Genomic DNA, 13,364 nt, shown 5'->3' on the forward strand with positions numbered 1-13,364 from the left:
CGAAGGTAATCTGCGCGTACAGCTCCTACGGTCAGCCCGACAAGTCTAAGACGCAGGATCCGGGTGGTGGCAATCTTCAGCTTGTCGTCGTCCGTAGACAGAGCGCTCCAGTCATTGCCGCGCACTGCTGGGGCTTGGCGCAGGGCGGTGAACGGCTGCGGGTTCTCCTCCACAACCCAGCACCAATCGGCTCTCCACTCGTCCCATTTGCTGCGGAGTTCCCCCTCCAGATAGGTCTCCTTCTTGCCGGCCCGCGAGATGCAGGCGATCCCTCCGGCAAGAGTCTCTCCCCTCTCGACGTGAGGCATGAAGAAATGGCGGAAGAGAGCTACGTTTGGGTGGATTCCGACAAAGTTTCCGCATAAGTGGGCGAAAACTGCCATGGTCAAGACAACATTAGGGGTGAAGTCAAGGAGGTGGAGGCCATATGTGTTCATGACGTCACAGAAGAAATCAGAGAAAGGCGGACAGAGCCCGCAGTAGAAGAAAACGGCGAAGAAGGGGTACCCACCAACCGGAGCTTCTTGCGAGGTGGTGGCGGAAAGTACCTTCGTGCGCAGGTGCGCACGCGTCGCCGTCGCCCAGAAGAGGTAGTACCAATCCCTCAGCTCCTTCGCGGTGAGCTCCGGGGGAAAGGTAGCCCGCTCCTTCCGCAGCGCCTCGAGCCCCTGCGCCTCGGTCGACTTCACAGCCTTCGCGGCTGCGGTCTTCGCGGCCTTCCCCTTCGCGGCTTTCGGATCCATAGCGGAGGCGGTGAGGGAGGTCGACGGCGCAAGTGGTGGCGGCGGCGGCGGGGGCGGAGCGCTGCCCTCTTTCGGCTTTGGAAGCGGAGGGGAGCGGCGGAGATTTCTGAGAAGGCGACGGCGAGATGGTGAAGGTGGGTAACTGCCTCTGTCCCCTCTGCTTATAAAGAGGGAGGGGACGGACGTTACGCATTGTCAGAATAAAGAACACCCCCACGACCTCTCCCACGACGCCGCAATCAACGCGTGCCGTTGGGGGGGGGAGGCGCGGTGGATGCGGAGTAGGAAACGGCACGACCAGGCCGCGTGTGCCCGTGCCCTGTTTTGGGCCTGGCCCAACAGCGCTTGGCACCGTATGTGGCCCAGGCCCGGGGGCTCCTGTCGGTGTACTAGAGTAGGGGTACCTTAGTATCCCGAACTTGTGCATGGGCAGTTGCAGCACCCCGCGGCAGGGCCCGCCAGGTCACCGCCAAGACCCTCTGTGGCTCTTCAGAAAACAAGACCCCGGCAAGAGGAGCTTGCCGGGAGGCCATTCAAGAACAAAATATTCAAGATGAGAAGACAAGGCCCCGGCAAGAGGAGCTTGCCGGGAAGAAGCGAGACCCCGGCAAGAGGAGCCTGCCGGGAAGGCCAACCATGGCACCTCAAGAAACACTTGCTGCGACGCACCACGCGTCCCAGCAAGGCTCGGTGAGCGGCAAGCTCCCGGACCCGACAAGGTAGCGCCCGCGGCAAGATACTTGCCGCGGTAAGCGGTCACTGCGCACCCAGGCTCCAGCACACCCACCAACGTGTCGCTCTGGGACCCTTCCAGGCACGCGTGGCGGGAGGCTGTGCCGCCAGCGGAGCGTGGTGGCGAGCGGCGCTGACACGAAGAGGCCATCGTGGCAAACGGTGGCTCTCCTAACGGTCGCTTTTTGCACTATTCAGGCGAGTCCGACGGGCATTCAATGCCCTTGTCCCCTACCGTCAGGGTTAGGTAGGATACACTGTGGCTACAGTAGAAGTAGCTGTACCAACCGCATTCTTTTTCCATTTTTACCCCTCTAACCTACGTTGCCACTTGTCGGTGACCCCTTGAGTGTATAAATGGAGGCCCATGCGCAACGTAGAAAGGGTTCGACTCATTCGAAGCTAGCACACTCCCACGCTCGGTCTTGTAGCTCACCTCTCTCCCGAGCAAGAACACCCAATACAATCAAGCAGCAGTAGGAGTTTTATCTCTCCGGAGAGCTCCGAAGCTGGGTAAACTGCTCGTGTGCACTGCCTCGATCCACTCTTCGTGCGATCTCCGCCCTCTGCCGAACCGAAAGGGGCTCGGTCCCCATAGGTGTCCGCGGATCAGTTTCCCGACACCTTCCCTCGTGGCGAGAGAGGGGCAAACCTATAGGTCGTTGTTTCATGTATTCGGTGCAAAACTCAACCACCTCCTCTGCGGTATAACCTTGTAGGATGCTTTCCTTTGGATGGTTTCGGTTCAGACAAAAGCGCCTCAGTATTCCCATGAACCGCTCAAAGGGATACATGTTGCAAAGAAACACAAGACCACAATACTTTATCTCATAAACAAGGTGCGCACAGTGAGATGGACCATGACATCAAAGAATGACAGTGGGGAAAACATCTCTAGGTTGCACAATATTCTTGCAATATCATCCAGCTCTTCAGGATCTACAACTTTCTGCCATAATTGGTTGAAGAAATCATAGAGCTCAATGAGTGTGTTCCTTATATCTTTGTCCAACAGATTCCTAATGGCCACCGGGAGGTTTTGTGTCAACATTACGTAGCAATCATGTGACTTCATGTGTCCCAACTTCATTTTACCTGAGATCACATCCACGAGACTTCTGATGTTTGTGGAGTAGGAAGAGGGTATCTTAACTGACAACAAATAGGTGAAGAACTGTGTTGCTTCTTTTGTACTGAAATTGTAACTCTGGCGAGCTTTGATGAATTTGTCATTATCTTCTGCTTCACTCTTGCCTTTTGATTGATCAGCAAGCATATCGAGCCATGCACGCTCACCATCCTTTCTTTTACCTTTAGTCTTGAGCAGAGTACCAAGGATGCTTTCACATACGTTCCTCTCTACGTGCATGACATCGATGCAGTGACATACACGTAAAATCTCCCAGTAAGGTAATTTCTATAACACCGATTTTTTCTTAAACACTTGACCCATGGGTGTTTGTTTCACCATCTTAGCGTGATTCTTGCCAAGCACAACATTAATTTGTTTGGACATGTTGTGGACCACCTCCCCATCATAGATTCTTGGGCCCACTTCTACCTCTGCCGTACCATCAAATTCAGCTTTCATCTTTTGGTATGGGTGATTTTCCATAAGAACCTACGATGACGCAAATACACGGTTTTGCACGAGTTGGGAAGTCTTCTGCTAGCTGTCCTATCCATGCATGTGACACACCCTACATCTCCCTTGCCCCGCTGTGTTGCCTAATACCGGCATATCTTGAATGGTGTGCACCAACATCACATGTAGATCGAACATCTCCTTTTTGTAAGCATCATAACATTTTACAGCAGGTGCATCTATCCACACTGTCAGCAGTTCATATACTAGTAGCTGAAAGTAAATGTTGATGTCATTTCTAGGTTGCTTCGGGCCTTGCATAATCATTGACATCATGATGTATTTTTTCTTCATACACAACCAAGGAGCTAGGTTATATATGCACAGAAGCACCAGCCATGTGCTATGATTGGTGCTTGTCGGCGTTCTGGGAACGGGGGTCCCCAGACTTGCCTGCCTGCGGCCTGCGGCGTGGCTCAAAGGGGGCCCAGCACAACCCTTCTTCATCAACACAAGCTCAAGACCCTTGCGAGGGGCCAAGCCTCGCAGGGCGGACGACAGGGAGCTTCCTCAGACACGGCCTCATCAGGCTGGCTCACGAGGAGGCGGAGAGTTCAAGGCAGGGTACCTCGCGAGGTGCCCATGACGCAAGCCATGACGACCAAGGGCGCCAGTCGGGCGCTAGCCAGCGCATTGTCCTCCTTTCCTCTTTGGTGCAAAGGGAGCAAGCGCAGGCGAGAGCATCAAGCAAAGGCATCCATTTCGGTGCAACAAGACCAAGACCAGCCCAACGGATGGGAGGAAGTCATTGTGGAGCCCAAGCAGGCGTCACCACCAGAGCCTTTGGCAGGCGAGGACCAACTTTAATCAGGATAGGTGTACCCGCTGTTCCCCTTCAAAATGGCCAATTGTTGGCGCCCTTCCCGCTCAATATTTGGGGAGAGGCCCATGGCCTTTGCCTATAAATAGAACTAGCCACCCCCAGGGTAGAGGCATCGAGATCTCCACCAAGAAACTAGTAGACAGAGTGACTGAACTCCTCCTAGCAGTTTGTCGCACCAGCCAAGAACAGACCCTCGTGAGGCTGTTCCTCCTTGTATTGTTCATCATCAGCCCAAGAGGCAATCCACCACACCACACACTGGAGTAGGGTATTACACCACAATGGTGGCCTGAACCAGTATAAACCCCGTGTCTTTGTGTTGATTCTATCGTAGTTTAGATCCTAGCGATTCGGCAAGGAGCAGGTTGACAGAGGGCGTAATCTCCGCGCGCACCCCAGTGTTCGAACCTCAAGGGTCTGCCGGAACCCGAAATCTGACATTTGGTGCGCCAGGTAGGGGTGCGCCGGAATTCGCCTCCCCTCGCCCTGTTCTTCTCCGACCATCGCGTCCATGTCAGACGCTCGTCGGGCCTGCGCCAAGCACCGAGCCGCTTTCGCTTCCCGCATCGCCCAGACGACTCCCGTCGGCGGGCGCCCCCGTCGTTCCCCGACACCTGCCGTCAACGCTGCCACCGGCCCGGCGGGGAACGGGCAGCAAGCATCCTCCCAGCATTCCCCCGTGGCCTCTTCGGAAGAGCCACGCGGCCTCTTCCTCACCCACCCCGTCGCGCCGGCTCCCTCTGTCGTCGCGGCCCTCCTGGGCGGCTCGCAGGCGCCGCCCTCCAGCCACCACGTCAAGGCATTCGTCAGCCGGGTCGGCGCCGCCTCCACGCAGCAGGGGGCTCCCCCGGGCCGGTCGGAGCCATCAGCTAGGCTGGCCTTTAGCTCTGAGGACCACCCCTCCAACTCGGCCTGCTCGGGTGCGCTCCCCATGCTCTGCACGCCCACCATCTGCCAAGTGGTTGTCACCAAGACTCTCATCGACGGCGGAGCGGGCCTCAGCGTGCTCTCAGTTGAGGCCTTCAACCTCCTATGCATACCCTGGGAGCGGCTGCGAACCAGCCGGCCTTTCTCGGGCGTCGGAGGCGGGTCGTCTAGCTCCTTGGGACAGATCCGGCTCCCGGTAACTTTCGGCACCTACGACAACTTCCGCACAGAGCTTGTCGATTTCGACATCGCCCCCATCGGCCTCCCCTACAACGCCATCCTCGGCTATCCAGCACTGGCCAAATTCATGGCCACGACTCATCCGGCGTACAACCTCATGAAGATGCTCGGGAGCAATGGCGTCCTCACCGTGCCCGGAGACACCGGAGATGCGCTGCGAGTACTCAAGCTCGCCCTCAAGACGGCAGCGGCGGCACGGCCCGCCGACGCAGAAACCCCCAAGCCCAAGGGGGATGCGCCAACCAAGAAGAAGCAGTTGTTCACCCAAGACAAGGCAGAGACCAAGCAGATACCTGTCGACGAGGACGGGTCCACTAACGCCACTTTCACCATAGGCGCCAACCTCGGGCCCGAGCAGGAGGAAGCCCTGGTCAAGTTCCTGCGCGCAAACAAGAAGGTGTTCGCCTGGGAACCCGATCAGTTGGCAGGGATCCCACGGGGCGTAATCGAGCACCACCTCAACGTATGCCCCAACATGCGCCCCGTGAAGCAGAAGGCGATGAGGTAGTCCACTGAAAAGCAGGCCTTCATCGTCCAGGAGACCCGCAAGCTAGAAGCCGCGGGGGTGATTCGCGAGGTCCGATATCCAGATTGGTTGGCCAACCCCGTGGTTGTGCCAAAGAAGGGAGGGAAGGAGCGCATGTGTGTCGACTTCACCAACCTCAACAAAGCATGCCCGCAAGATCCATTCCCGCTCCCTCGCATCGATCAGATCGTCGATTCCACCGCTGGTGTGACCTGTTATGCTTCTTAGATGCCTTCTCCAGGTATCACCAGATCAAGATGGCGGTGGAAGACGTGGAGAAGACGGCCTTCCTGACCCCGTGTGGGGTGTACTGCTATACATGCATGCCGTTTGGACTACGCAATGCGGGGGCAACCTTTCAGCGGCTCATGCACATCACCCTGGGCCCGCAGCTCGGGAAGAATGTGGAGGCTTACATCGACGACATCGTAGTGAAGTCTCGCGAGGCCAAGACCCTGATACAAGACCTGGAGGAAACCTTCGCAAGCCTCAACGCAGTGAGCCTGCGGCTCAACCCGGAGAAGTGCGTGTTTGGAGTCCCCTTGGGCAAGCTTTTGGGCTTCCTCGTGTCCCACCGAGGCATCGAGGCCAACCTAGAAAAGGTCAAGGCAGTCGAGGACATGAGCCCACCAAAGACCCTTAGAGAAATGCAGAAGCTCACGGGGCGCGTGACTACGCTGGGGCGCTTCATCTCTAGGTTAGGGGAGCGAGCGCTGCCTTTCTTCCAGCTGATGAAGAAAAAGGGGCCCTTTGAATGGACCGAAGAAGCCGACAAAGCGTTCCAAGATCTCAAGAGATACTTAACCAGCCCTCCGGTGATGGTGTCCCCACGCCCTCAAGAGCCCTTGGTACTCTATCTCGCCGCCACTCCTTACTCCGCCAACGCGGCTCTGGTGGCAGTTAGGGAGGAGCATCGGACCAAAGCCACGGCTGCTACCCGTGTCAAGGCAAAGCAAGACCAAAAAGGACTCGCAGAGGTCGCTTCCATGGCCGAGGAGGATCAGCCGCCACAGAGGAGCGCGTCGGGAACAGAGGAGGCCTCTCCCCCAGGCAACCAGCTTCCGGAGGCCCCATTGCCTCAGCAGGCGCCACGGCCTCCAGAGGGAGCCACCAGCGCCGACGCTCCAAGCCTCGTCGAGCACCCGATGTACTTCATCAGCATGGTGTTGCGGGATGCGAGGGCACGGTACCCCATGCCACAGAAGCTCCTCCTCGCGCTGCTGGTGGCCTTGCGCAAGCTGCGGCACTACTTCCAGGGTCACCCGATCAAGGTTGTCTCAGCATACCCCTTGGAAAGGGTGCTCAGGAGCCCTAACTCGGCCGGAAGGGTCGCCAAGTGGAACATTGAACTGCAAGCATTTTAGCTCGAATTCAGCACGACCAGGGTCATCAAGGGTGCCACACTAGAAGATTTTGTGGCTGAATGGACGGAAGCACCGGACCTCAAGGCCGACGAGGACCGATCCCTCTCCCTGGGGAGCGAGGCTCTAGAAGGCTGGGTCATGTACTTCGACGGGGCGTTCTCCAGGCATGGCGCTGGGGCTGGGGCAGTGCTCATATCTCCCACTCAGGACAAGCTGTACTACGCCATGCAGCTCTGCTTCCAGCAGGGTGAAAAGGTCTCCAACAATATAGCAGAATACGAGGGACTGATAGCGGGCTTGAAGGCCGCCGCTGCCCTGGGGGTGAAGCACCTTACTATCAAGGGCGATTTGCAGCTCCTTGTCAATTTCTCCAACAAGGTATATGAGCCAAGAGATGAGCACATGGAGGCCTATCTTGCGGAGGTACGCAGGATGGAAAAGCAGTTCTGGGGGTTGGAGCTACAGCATTTGCCCCGTGGCACTAATCAAGAGGCCGACGACATCGCCAAACGAGCCTCCAGGCGGTTGCCCCAGGAGCCGGGCGTCTTCGAGGAACGGCTCTTCAAGCCCTCGGCCCTCCCGTCATTATCAAACACAGCGCAGCCTCGGGTGGAGCTTCCCCAGCCACCTGCCTCGGGAGCCCCAGCCTGTGGCCCGGCCTCAGGAGCACGCCTGCTCCTGACGATGGAGCCTCAGGAGGGGTGCTGGATCACAGAGCTCCGGAGCTACTTAACGCAAGGGACCCTGCCGGAGAAAGAGGAGGAAGCAGAGCGTGTGGTGCGGCAAGCTACGGCGTACTGCATCAGGGATGGAGAGCTCTATCGGAAACGACCAAACGATGTCTCACTGTGTTGCATCACCAGGGAGCAAGGGAAGGAGCTGCTGGCAGATATACACGGTGGAGACTGTGGGCATCATTCGTCGTCACGGACCCTCGTCGGCAAGGCATTCCGCAGCGGTTTCTATTGGCCTACTGCACTCAATGACGCTGTCGAACTAGTGAAGGCTTGCGAGGCTTGCCAATTCCATGCCAAGCAGATCCATCAGCCGGTGGGAGGTCTACAAACCATACCCCTCGCGTGGCCATTTGCAGTCTGGGGGCTGGATATCCTGGGCCCATTTCCTCGGGCGCCAGGGGGCTATCGCTACCTCTACGTCGCCGTGGACAAGTTCACCAAGTGGGCTGAAGTCGAGGCCGTCGGCACCATCCCTGCTGGTTCTGCGGTCAAGTTCATCAAGGGCATCGTGAGCCGGTTCGGGGTGCCGAACCGCATCATCACTGACAACAGTTCGCAGTTCACCAGTAACCTCTTCAAAACGTACTGTGCTAACCTTGGAACGCAGATATGCTACGCTTCGGTGGCGCACCCCCGAAGCAATGGCCAGGCCAAGCGGGCCAACGCAGAAGTCCTGATGGGCCTCAAGACCAGGACGTTCAAGAAGAAACTGGAGGCCTGCGGCAGAGGTTGGTAAGACGAGCTTCAGTCCGTGTTGTGGTCCATCCGCACAACCGTGACCAAGCCGACTGGGGAGACCCCCTTCTTCCTGGTCTATGGAGCCGAAGCGGTCCTCCCTCACGAGGTCAGGCGTTGTTCTGCGCGGGTCCTGGCGTTTATGAGACGCTGCAGGACGCCATGCGGGGGATGGACCTCGTGCTAGGGGAGGAGCGTCGTCGAGAAGCTGCGCTGCGAGCGGCAAGCTACCAGCAAGCACTGCGGCGATACCACTGCCGCAACATCCGCCCCAGAACTCTCGAGGTAGGGGACCTCGTGCTCCGGCGGGTCCTCTCCAGGGAGGGACTGCATAAGCTCTCTCCCATGTGGGAGGGCCCGTTCAAGGTTGTTCATGTTTCTAGGCCCGGTTCCGCGCGCTTGGAGACTCAGGAGGGAGCACCTGTCCAGAATGCGTGGAACATCCAACACCTCCGGAGGTTTTACCCCTAAAAAGGCCCAGAGCCTGTGAAGAAGGCGAACGCCTGTGAAGCTGTCGCATTTTGGAAAAGGCCCAGAGCCTGTGAAGAAGGTGAACGCCTGTGAAGCTGTCGCGTTTTGGAAAAGGCCCAGAGCCTGTGAAGAAGGCGAACGCCTATGAAGCTATCGCGTTTTGGAAAAGGCCCAGAGCCTGTGAAGAAGGCGAACGCCTGTGAAGCTGTCGTGTTTTGGAAAAGGCCCAGAGCATGTGAAGAAGGCGAACGCCTGTGAAGCTGTCGCGTTTTGGAAAAGGCCCAGAGCCTGTGAAGAAGGCGAATGCCTGTGAAGCTCATCTTTTTTTTGGAAAAGGCTCGGAGCCTGTGAAGAGGGCCAATGCCCGTGAAGCTTGCCCCCCCCAAAGAAAGGCCCGGAGCCTGTGAAGAAGGCCAACGCCTGTGAAGCTCGCCGCCCGTGACACTCTCACGTAATAATGAGTTGGGGCTGTACACGCCCCGAAGTCTCAGGGGTGCCGGCCTCAGGCCCTAGGGCTCCCTCCCACGCCCAGTGGCAGCACTTAGCTCCGCGCTGGTGAGAAGACGTCGAAGACTAGACTAGGTGCCGGACGCAGCTTTTTCATTTGCTTTCTGCAGTTGGCTAGTTCATTCTTATTTGGAGTTTTATCGAAACTATCGCCGCCTTTCGACTTGTGGTTCTCCGACTTTTTCGCTCTCCTGCCTCGATTTCTCTTGTGCAAGGGCTCGCGAGGTGGAAGCCCCGGGAGCCCTCGCGAGTGTTCCCATCCCAATCGCTCAAGGTTTCACGGCCTGGGTCCACTACATGAGCACCCCTCCAGTCCATGCCTCACGGGCACCATGACACGAATATGGGGCCTGGGTCGGTCTTCCCCACGGCTGAGGCTGGGGATTACCTATGCGCGGGCATGCGACAGAAAGGAACAATACCGAAATAACAGAAACAGTATGATGATTGACGACAATAACCCAAACACGCCCCCACAGGGCCCCACACTGCTGTCTTTTTTTGCGCAGGAGAAAAGAAAAAAAAGAACAAAGCAGACGAAGCTTGCCCTACGCCGGCCCTCAGGGAAGACTCGAGCCGCCTCCGGAGCTCAGGCGGACTCCCTCTCGTGCTTCACCGGGGCGCGACGGCGAGCAGACCCGCTGCCGCCCTCCAAGAAGGCGCGACGGCGTGGGGGCTGGCCGCGGCCGCTGCTAGAAGAGTCGCTACCCGAAGAAGAGCTGGTGAAGCTTGAGGAGTCTCGGGCGCCGCCAACCACGCGCACACTGTCCTCTTCGTCCTCGCCGAGGCTGAGTCCCCGGCCGCGGTCGTCGTCTTCAGGGCAGCACCCTGCACGGCGACCATCTTCCCCAAACACCCTCACATAGAGGGTGGCATCGCCGTCGAACTAGAAGTGTAGAGTGCACCTGCGGCTTAGGCGACGCGCGCGGGCAAACGTCTGCCAGCCGCGGGTCAAGGCCAGACTCCCGGCTGCGGAGACCTCCAGCGAAGCCCACGAGGCCCGGCTGCAGCAGCCATCTGCCTGGAGCCAGAGGCCGCCCAAGGCGCCGGCTGGGAGGTCACCTAGGAGGAAGCGAGGGAGCTGAAGCCGGGCGCTGGTTGACTCCGCCGCCCACACAATGAACTCCGGCAGCACCTCCGCAGTATGGAGGCGTGGCCTCGGGGGTCGCACGACCGGAGCACGCCCCCCGACCATGGCCAGCCGCTCATCACCGTGCAGAGAGCCACGTCCTCGACCGCGGGGGGCCGCCGTGGAGGCCACAGGATGTTTGCGAGGGCGACCTCTACTGCGCTTGGGCGGGGGAGAGGTAGACTCGACCTGGCGAGCCTTCCCTTTCTCTGCGGCCGAGAACTTCCTTGGCGGAGCCATGAAGGAGAAGGAGAAGCAAGAGGGGATAGACCGGAAAGGCGCACGCCGTTCCGTACTTATAGCCAGTGAAGGCCAACCGTCGACCACCACGATCGCAGGTAATCATGACCCTCTTTGCATGCAGGGACTTGTCGCATCCGTGCAGTTGCCGAGGTGTCGTGAGGAAGCAGAGGCGCCCACGTCCAATCAACCGCCATGCGGCGCCCAAGGCCGCAGGCTGTTAGGGCCCGCGACGCTTCACACTTGCCCTTTCGCCTCTCTGCTCGGCCAAGCGGCCAAGTCCGGGCGCGCCATGGGCCCGGGGGCTACTGTCGGCGTTCTGGGAACGGGGGTCCCCAGACTTGCCTGCCTGTGGCCTGCGGCGTGGCTCAAAGGGGGCCCAGCACAGCCCATCTTCATCAACACAAGCTCAAGACCCTCGCGAGGGGCCAAGCCTCTCGGGGCGGACGACAGGGAGCTTCCTCAGGCACGGCCTCATCAGGCTGGCTCACGAGGAGGCGGAGAGTTCAAGGCAGGGTACCTCGCGAGGTGCCCATGACGCAAGCCATGACGACCAAGGGCGCCAGTCGGGCGCTAGCCAGCGCAGTGTCCTCCTTTCCTCTTTGGTGCAAAGGGAGCAAGCGCAGGCGAGAGCATCAAGCAAAGTCATCCATTTCGGTGCAACAAGACCAAGACCAGCCCAACGGCTGGGAGGAAGTCATTGTGGAGCCCAAGCAGGCGTCACCACCAGAGCCTTTGGCAGGCAAGGACCAACTTTAGTCAGGATAGGTGTACCCGCTGTTCCCCTTCAAAATGGCCAATTGTTGGCGCCCTTCCCGCTCAATATTTGGGGAGAGGCCCAGGGCCTTTGCCTATAAATAGGACTAGCCACCCCTAGGGTAGAGGCATCGAGATCTCCACCAAGAAACTAGTAGACAGAGCGACTGAACTCCTTCTAGCAGTTCGTCGCACCAGCCAAGAACAGACCCTCGCGAGGCTGTTCCTCCTTGTATTGTTCATCATCAGCCCAAGAGGCAATCCACCACACAACACACTGGAGTAGGGTATTACACCACAATGGTGGCCTGAACCAGTATAAACCCCGTGTCTTTGTGTTGATTCTTTCGTAGTTTAGATCCTAGCAATTCGGCGAGGAGCAGGTTGACAGAGGGCGTAATCTCCGCACGCACCCCAGTGTTCGAACCTCAAGGGTCTGCCGGAACCCGAAATCCGACAGTGCTCATATCGCCAAAAGGATTCATCCCATCAGTACACTCCCTGAGCCTTATACTTCTAGGACCCTTGGCAAAGTCTTCAAACTTGTTGTTGATTAACTCCCATTGAGCCCCATCTTTCGGGTGCCTCATATACTTATCCACAATTCGCTCACCATGATGCCACCGCAACCTCTTTTCCTCTCTAGGGTTTGCAAACAATCGTCTCAACCTTGTAATTTAAGGAAAGTACCAAACAACCTTGAACAGGATTCCTGTCTTGATCTCATCATCCAATTTGTACTTGTCATTTGCTCTCCTGCACTTGTATCGTACATGCTTGCATTCGGGACATGCATGCAAATCTTTGTAATCACCATGGTACAACATACAATCATTCACACAAGCGTGTATCTCCAATGGGCAAACAATTTTCTTCGCTTCATTCATGCTTCTGGGGAGCACATTATCTTCCGGAAGAATTTCTTTGAAAATACCTAACATCTCTGTGAAGCCCTTGTTTGATAGACCGTTTGCTGCTTTAAATCTGAGAAGCGCCAGGGTGGCACTCAACCTGGAATATTTCTTTTTGCAACTTGGATACAATTCTTTCTTGGAGTCCGCATCAATGGTTGGCAGATCCTTGTGCCCAATAATATCCTTGTCTGGGCCCTCGAAATCTTCAACCATAGCAGCAAAATCTGGCATATCAAGATCGTCGTCATCTACATCGACGTCTTGGTTTTCCAGTGGGCGTTTCGGCTTTCCGATGTTCCAGTGGTAGCTTGACGCCTCTGCCCTAATGTTAGATTCAACATCCAAGTGACACTGATCGGGGTTTGGCATCTCGCAGCCCTGGGTATCTTCATCCATGACCTCGTCTTCACCGTGTCTGGTCCAACGTGTATATCCATCCATGAATCCCCAAGAGACTAAGTGCCACTGGACATCTGCAACTACACGTGACTCTGTATTGGCACAATCAGCACATGGACACATGATGTAATCCGCATCACCAATTCTCCTCTTTGTACTTTCAGCCAAATTCATGAACTCTGTCACGCCACTGATAAAATCTGCGGTATTCCGATCCTTCATCCATTCAGATCGTTACATCTGCACCACATGAATGGTAATTAAAAACAAAACAACAACATTGATACACGGATTAACTGCTGCCCAATGATGCGTGCATAAATCACCAGGCTTTATTTTCATAATTACTCAGGGCGCTCCATATTGTTATCCAGACGTGCAATGAAAAAATATTCATGGTCAATCAATTTACACGCAGAGTACTAGTCAGCACTACACTTAGGAATTGGATACCTTAATTAAGCCACTCACAAAAA

The sequence above is a fragment of the Triticum dicoccoides genome, chromosome 5B (genome assembly GCF_002162155.2).
Source record: "Triticum dicoccoides isolate Atlit2015 ecotype Zavitan chromosome 5B, WEW_v2.0, whole genome shotgun sequence".
Lineage (NCBI taxonomy): Eukaryota > Viridiplantae > Streptophyta > Magnoliopsida > Poales > Poaceae > Triticum > Triticum dicoccoides.